The following is a 6,000-nucleotide window of genomic DNA, read 5'->3' as shown; positions in this document are numbered from 1 at the left end:
TTCAAAGAAGCACATATCAAACCACAGAAGACGCAGTGTCTAAATGTAACTTCATACAGCAGAAGCCTTCAATCTTATCGATCCACCGCCAACATTTGAAGAGCTCATGAAGCTACCAGTGCCCAGAAGACCCCAGGCCGAAGGTTCTAACATAGCATTTCTCAACCTATTGATCTAGACCCCTTTGGGGATCAAACAGCCCTTTCACGGGGGTCGCATATCATTATGCAGGAAGCATTAGGAAAGTTGAGAACCACTGTTCTAATGTGTTGAGCCCACCAGGCAGCCAGGGATGTGGTGGGGAGAGTTTTCAGGTGCAGCCAAGCTAGGAACACTGCTCCAGACCGATTGGGTAACATGTATGAGACCCACCTGCAGCCCAGAAACTCCCTAGGTGCCTTGGGAGCTATCTGTGAAGACGCTATCCTGCCTGCTCCCGAGAGGCCTTAGCACTGTGGGCAAGGCTTCCTCGTGTTCTTTCAGCGTCTCAGCACCTGTGACTGTCCTGTGGCCTGTGCTAAAGAGGCCTTTGGGAGGAAACTCCCTGTGTGAGTCTTTCAGAGTGACACCCTGCTTCACATAACCAGGAGTCAAGTACGCCCACCCGCCACTGAGACAGCAGGAATGGAATAGGCAGTCTGTGGGCTGCAGGCCTGACTTAGGATGAAAGGGACTAGAAAAAACAAAACAAAACAAAACACTTCAGTTCAGTAGATCCCCATAGGCAGGTGTCATGGACAGAGGCGGCAGAGCCAGGGAGGGTTCCTGGTGTCACCATCAGAAAGCTGCTCCTAGAGCCTTTAGAGTTGGCTGAGGCTGGCCTGAGAGTCACCTCCCCACCCAGGCAGTGACTCAGGGGCAGATATTGAAAGCAGACAATGATCTCAGCTCCCTCGCCTACAGGACAGTGTGGCTGTAGCCCAGAGTCCTCGGAGGAGCGTGGGGCCCTATGGGACTGAAACTGGCAGTGCAGTATCTTTGGCTGCAGAGAAACAAGATATTTGCCAGCACTTGCATGCCCTGAGCCTCCTGTTCCTCACAGAAGGGTGTTGAGTGTCCAGGGTATGATGCATGTGAACACTGAGGTGACACATTAAAAACATGACCCACCAAAAAAACAAAGACAAACAAAAAAACCACAAAAACAAAAACAAACAAAACAAAAAAAACCATGACCCACTATCATTTACCATTGTGAGAGGCCTCAGCCACTGGGAATGGTGGGAGTCCGTCACTGGGGTGGGAGGCTTGCTACCAGACTAGTGCTGACTGAGGACGGGCAAGGCACTGTGTCAGAGACAGTCACTCTCCCCACTGACTAACTTGTCCAAAAACTTTGCCTTTTACCCCAGCAATTCTTTCTGAAGGACCTGAGTCTCTCCCTGGTACACCTCAGTCCTCACACCTGGCGCTGACAGTGACTAAGGGAGAGGTCATTCTCTGCAGCAGCCGGTTTCCCCAGGACTTTTGTGGAAAATCACATTATTCTACCCATAAATTTGTACCCAAATGTGTCTCATTAATTTAAAACTTGTCCTGTCTTTTGGACAAGTACTAAAGCACTTAAGGATGAAGCAGTGTCTTGGGTCTTGTCTTTCACTTAGTTGACTTGAGGAAAAAAAGAAAAAGAAAAAAAGACTAGACAAATGGATAGATAACAACAGACAAGAGAAACAGACAGACAAGACAGACAGACAGACAGAAAAGTGCCTGCCCAGTAGCGCCTCTTGTCTGTGTATATGGTCCTGTCCTCTTTCCTCCCATCGCCTTACAACTAACCTTTTGTATGCACTTGGGAAATTATTTATTCCACCCCAAGGCAGGACCCACTGAGGACCAAGTTTGTGACTATTTACACATGGCCTATGTCTGACATTCATCTAAATACCCAATGCATAAGTGGGTGTCTGCGGGCCTTGTGATTATATACAGAAGAGTTTGGCTGCCATATGAACGTCCACTAGTGTTCATCCCTCATTACACTGAAAACACTCGCGGGGCCCATACCATGTTCTCTGTAACAGGAGGGAAGTGTATAAGAAAGTAAATAAAATAAGGCTTAGGGAAAAAAAAATGTGTAGGACAGTAGTGGACTCGGACCCTTGCCTCCGCTGCCATCTTTCCTTCCTGTAAAAGAGACTACGTGCGGCAGGGGAAGCTGTTTCCTCCTGTCATGGGGCTAAAGCTGTTAGCGGACATCCTGCCCCCGGGACCAGAACAGGCCTGCGGTCAGAGGGTGATCTCCGAGGCAGGTGGTGACTCAGAACGGGAGAAGCAGGAAGTTTGGTGCTCTCAGAGCTGGGCCTCGCACCAGTCACACTGCACTTCACAACACCAGCTCTGAGGGTCGGGTCTGAGTGAGGAGGACAGAGCACCCACCTTTCAGTGATAGGGAAAGTGGACAAGGGGAGTGTGTCTGCTCAGAGCTGCCTGCCTTAGGGCTGTGGGGAAGAAAGGGTGACCCCCATTTAAAGTATGCTTGGGAAGGTGCCTGGGGCATAGTGAGTGCTGAACACAGGAGTTAGCCAAATGATTTCCCAGAAATCTCTCAGTGAGAGGAAACCCAACGTCTCCCAAACATCAGCCTTGGTGCCACACTCAGAGGGAACTTAGGACTAGGAAAGACATCTTTTTTTAAAATATATTTTATTAATGCATTCATATTACATCTAAATTGTTATCCCATCCCTTGTATTCTCCCATTCCTCCCTCCCTCCCGCTTTCCCTCTACTCCCCTCCCCTATGACTGTGACTGAGGGGGACCTCCTCCCCCTTTATATGCTCACAGGTCTCCCGTCCAGGGCACATGGTCAAATATGGGGCACCAGAGTTTGTGTGAAAGTCAGACCTCACTCTCCACTCAGCTGTGGAGAATGTCCTGTCCATTGGCTAGATCTGGGTAGGGGTTTGAAGTTTACTGCACGTATTGTCTTTTGTTTGTGATACAAAGTATCTTCAACTGAAACCGACAGTTGTGGGCATCTGAGTTTGTTTTCAGCAGGGAGGAGGCTGTTAGCCGACTCTCCAGGTATGGAGGACATACCCAGTGTGCACAATGTGAGGTCTTCAGAGAATAAACCCAGGAGGGGCCTTCCCCAGGGCCAGCACAGGGTGTGGTCACAGGCTTGTGTGAAAGACCTTAGAACAAGTCAGGTAAGGTGCATGGGCCACCTGTCCATTGCCAATAAGGACAAGGGGAGCCACTCTGTTCCCTCTAAGGCTCCACCTCCAAAACTGCCCTTACCACTTTTTAGGGATCATAGCTGATGATATTAACCCTGCCAGTCGTGGACACGGAGGATCTCACCTTCGTCTCTTCCTGGTTTGCTCAGCTCCCCTTTTTCCTTATTTCTATCACTGTACCCTCAATACATTTGGGTGCTAGGAGACCAATGACAGCCTTGAAGCCCTCTTTTCTCAGGTGTGCGTCGCCTTTGCCATGGTTTGGGAAAATGCCCCTCAGAGGCTGTACTGAAGTCTTGGTCCTGGAGTGCTGTGCTGGCAGGAGCTGGTGGGGCCTTTAGAGGTGGGGCCTTTAGAGGTGGGGTCTTTAGAGGTGGGGCCTAGTGCTGTCATCTCCTTGGTCATTCAGATGCACTCTCGGTGCACATCTGCCATCTCCTCTTGCTACAGTCATGTCTCTCTGGAGGTATCTTCTTCTTTAGCTTAGCCTCCCCTTCCGGTTCCCTTGTAGCTTAAGATAATAGCAGGCTTTTTCAATCTCTCCCACTTCATATTCTGATATGAAAAACTCCATGCAGTAAACTCCAGTTTCCCAGCAGCTATCAGCTTTTTTACACCTCTCTGCCTTGAGAAGGAAGACATTCTCAAGAAGGACACGTGATCAGGCTCCTGAAATAATGGGCCAGCTGGGCGGTGGTGGGGCATGCCTTTAATCCCAGCACTCGGGAGGCAGAGGCAGGTGGATCGCTGTGAGTTCAAGGCCAGCCTGGTCTACAAAATCGAGTCCAATACAGTCAAGGCTACGCAGAGAAACCCTGTTTCAAAAAAACAAAACAAAACAAAACAAAACAAAACAAAAAAGGAAGAAATAATAGACCTGAAGCTATTGTGGTACCCCCCCCCCACCCCCAGGAATCTCATGCAGAAAAGCATGGAGCCTGCTGCCAGGCACAGGAGGAGCTTGCCTCCCTGAAAGAGACCCCACATGGTTCTCACTTGTCACACAGCACCTTGCAGGGGAGGCTGGAGCCACAACAATGACAGCCAGTGAGGAGGAGGAGCACATTTTGCCCAGGACTGCTCAGTGCTATACTGTTTGTACGCTCTAAACTTGAATTTCATTTCAGGGCTCTGGAAAGGGACTTGAGGGGCAGGGTCACTGGACCTCTTTGAAATGTGGCCATATTGAACACATTTTTCTCTGGCTTTTGGTTTTGGTTTTGCTTTTTTTTTTGGTTGCTTGCCTCTTTCACTGGCCAGTTGTGGATGGGTGGCTGAGCCTCCCTTGTTAGGGACTGTCAGAACACAAACTATGATACTAACAACTTTGATTGCATAACTTATTTTCAAAGAGTTCATTTTGAAATGACATGAACAGAAAATACAGTAAAATATCAGCTGAAAATTATACATGTTCCTAATTCGAGCCTTCCCACTTCTCTGCACACCTGAAATTAAAGCAATATTTGTAAACAGGCTAAAAAATACTTTGTTTGGTTTAGTTTTAGTTTTTGTTTGTTTGTTTGTTTGTTTGTTTGTTTTGAGATAGGACCTTGTCCTATAGCCTATACTGGCTTTAGAATTCACTATGTAGCCCAAGCTCGCCTTGAACTTGCTATTCTCCTGTCTTAGATTCCTGAAACCACTGAAGTGAACCATCATCCTTGGCTAGCTATGAGAATATAGATTTAGTTATCTATTTACTTTTTGGTTTGTGAGACCAGGTCTCACGTAGCCCAGATTGGCCTTGAGCTCTTGATCCACTTGCTTCTGCCTCCCTGGTGGTGGGATCACAGGTGGATGCCACCTTGCCCAGCTTAAGGTCACAACTTTAGGAATCAAAATTTCTCAAACTAAATTGTCATAAGGGCTCAGGAAATGATGCGCCAACATGTCGGCTTCTGAAGCAGTTGCTGTGGCCTGCTTCTGTCCCTCAACCCTTCACTCTTTCCCAGAGGTAAACTGTGGAAACCAAAATTCCTCACTCTCAAGATGGGCCCCAGACGTGACAAACTGCCATTCTGCAAAGCCAGCCATAAAACCTGAAAGTGTCGCTCTGATTGTCTCCCTTCCTTCTGTGTGTGACAGTTTGCCAGAAACAAGTTGTCTGCCCTACCTTGAATGTCCCAGAGAGCATTGGGCTCCATTCCCAATGGAAGGAGAACAGCACAGACTCCTGGGGGAGTCAATAAAAGCCTTGCTAACGCCCTACCACCGCACGTATCCCCAAGCCTAGCCACAGCTGGAGGCCTGTCCTGTAGTGACATTTCTACCCAAATGACCAAAGCTTAAATGTAGACAGTTGACTCTATCTGGGTCCGTGGGCTTAGGAAGAAGACCGTGTTATGCTTTTGCTATAAAAGTGTGGGTCTAGGCCGGGCGTGGTGGCGCACGCCTTTAATCCCAGCACTCGGGAGGCAGAGGCAGGTGGATCGCTGTGAGTTCGAGGCCAGCCTGGTCTACAAAGTGAGTCTAGGACAGCCAAGGCTACACAGAGAAACCCTGTCTTGAAAAACCAAAAAAAAAAAGTGTGGATCTAAATGATGGCCCTTTCCTGCTTCCCCAGCTACCGCCATTGCACTTGCTCTCTCCCCCTCACAGGCCCGCAGACCAGCACCTTCCATCACCACGTTGACGCTGCTCACAGGCAGTTTTGTGTTTGGAAATTCAATGGCTCAGGCATCCTTCCAAGAGCACTTCATACTTTGCTCTAGGGGTTGGCTAACCATCACCAAGCCATCCACTTTTATTTCCCTAATTGGGATCATATTCTACTTCAAAACTTAAACAAATAAAAACTCAACTCCTGTTACATGT

This window comes from Acomys russatus, chromosome 4 (genome assembly GCF_903995435.1).
Source record: "Acomys russatus chromosome 4, mAcoRus1.1, whole genome shotgun sequence".
Taxonomy (NCBI): Eukaryota; Metazoa; Chordata; class Mammalia; order Rodentia; family Muridae; genus Acomys; species Acomys russatus.
Note: the sequence above shows the minus strand (reverse complement) of the source record.